This window comes from Bactrocera latifrons, unplaced genomic scaffold (assembly GCF_001853355.1).
Source record: "Bactrocera latifrons isolate USDA-ARS-PBARC rearing strain unplaced genomic scaffold, ASM185335v1 scaffold_1146, whole genome shotgun sequence".
Taxonomy (NCBI): Eukaryota; Metazoa; Arthropoda; class Insecta; order Diptera; family Tephritidae; genus Bactrocera; species Bactrocera latifrons.
In genome coordinates this window covers 26,521-28,619 of record NW_017534571.1, presented here as the reverse complement: position 1 = coordinate 28,619, position 2,099 = coordinate 26,521, and the positions used below count along the sequence as shown (strand labels likewise).

Sequence of the window (2,099 nt, the reverse complement as noted above, 5' to 3'; positions counted from 1 at the left end):
TATAGTATTATAAAATTTATATAATATCATGTCGGGATGACTGAAGTACTTTCGAGGAGTACTCCTTTCTGCGTTGGCGGCCTTTGGCCGCTCTCTAAGAAAATAACCCTGGTCGAGCGAATACCCGGGATGACTGAAGTACTTTCGCGTAGTGCACCTTTCTGCGTTGGCTTTCTTCGGCCGCGCTCTAACAAAATAACCCTAGTCGACCGAATACTCGGGGTAACTGAAGTACTTTCGCATAGTACCCCTTTCTGCGTTAGAAATGAAGAAAATTTTCACAATATACAATTATCAATTTAAAAGTTGTAAATTTTTTAACTTTAAATGCAAATATTTTTAAAATTGTAAGTCAGCGGCAACTATATATATATATATATTCGTAGTCTGGAGAATGTCAGCTTTCCAGTGCTACCCATATTATCCCCGAAATTCGGGGATGCTCTTTTATGGTTTCATTTGTAAAATAACGTCAGGTTTATTTATAATAAATTAATTTTACATTTTAGTGGCATTGGCAGCACCACTCTTCCTCATCTCTCTACCTTCAATTTCACTGTCATGTGTGGAACACAATGCTAGCGACAGACTGCAGCAGCACGACAKTGCACTGAAAACGGCGTTGTGAATCCTACTACAAGAACGTTTGTGAGAGGGCAGCAACATAACAATGGCGGKCATGTACACAAAACAACTCAGTTGTCCATTTTGAATGTACACAATTTCGTTGTGGCCATACTAATATTTTGCACTTCAATGAAATTTTAATATTTTTTTCAAAGTGAAATTTTTAAGCAAAAAATAAGTAAATAGGTAAATTTATTTGTTTTAAATTATCAATTGTTATTACAAATGATGTAACAGAGCTATTTTTTGTATTTATTTGTAAAATAACATCAAGTTTGTTAGAGCTGTGAATAATTTTACATTTTACATATTAGTGGTATCATCACTCTACCTCATCTCTCTATCTTCCATTCTACTGTCAACTCTACTTTCGTCTTACTGTCGTTGGCAAATATAGGATAAAATTGAAGTTAGCGAGAACGACAACTGTCGGACTGCCGTCGTGTAGYCGTGCAGCTGTCAAAATAGGTCCGTCCATAAGAACGTGTGTATTTTAATATTTGACAGATGTCGTTTGCAGTCTGTCGCGAACATTTTATTCCACACATTACTTTAACCCATTGCCGTTTCTTTTTCCTTATCGGTATTTGGGTCATTCTATCACATATATTAATCAGTTCTGTCAATTAAGAAATACATTTTGTTTATAATTCAAAATTAAAACAAAGATTATATGACAGACCTTCACATATATCAACCTTTTCACTATCGTCTGAATCAATTTGTATGGCTTCCTTCCTATATCTCACAATATCTGTAATTATTTCGATTTTTTCGTCATACTCCATTTTCCAAAATATTTGTATTATATTATGTATATTTGTATACGTATTTGCAAATTACTTACCAAAAGATGAAATTAAACTTTTTAAATATATTCAAAATTTTTATTTCAAAAGAATATACGCAAATGCAACTATGTACTACAAAAGAAAGAACACGAATGCCGAAAAACGTCGCAGCGAACTGTTACGAATAAGAACTAAAAGCGTGTTGGTGAACACTGGAAACTCGCAGCGATTCTCCTCTCCTCGTCGCACTCTAGAAAATAAAAAGAATTGCCGCAACAAAAGTTGACGAGTGTAATAGCAGACTAATCGACTAAAATCGAATACAAAGGGCACTAGTGCTCACATTCCTACACCAGTTATTTAATCACAGTAGTGGAAGAGTAGTGTCACTATCAGCTGATGTTATGTAAACAAAGCCACAGCTGAGAGGTGCCTCTGTAGAAACGTCAAGGGGAGTCTGGGGTTGAGTTTCTATTCTGATACTATGTTCACATATAAGCAGGTTAGCCAGGTTACCTAGGTTAACTAGGTTATCTTGTAACCTACCCATAAAATGCGAGGTTAGCCATATAATTTGTATGAAAAGATAAACTCGGTCTGCTCTATAACCTACGCGGATATTTTATAACCTACTAAAATATGCATTGTTGCATTGGAAAGCAGTCGAAATATACTCGAAAT

General features: G+C 35.2%; 1 pseudogene; it reads left to right on the top strand.

The window, feature by feature from the left end:
- The window catches only part of LOC108976092, a 12,191-nt pseudogene extending 11,563 nt beyond the window's left edge, over nt 1–628 (top strand).
- The last annotated feature ends 1,471 nt before the right edge of the window (nt 629–2,099 follow it).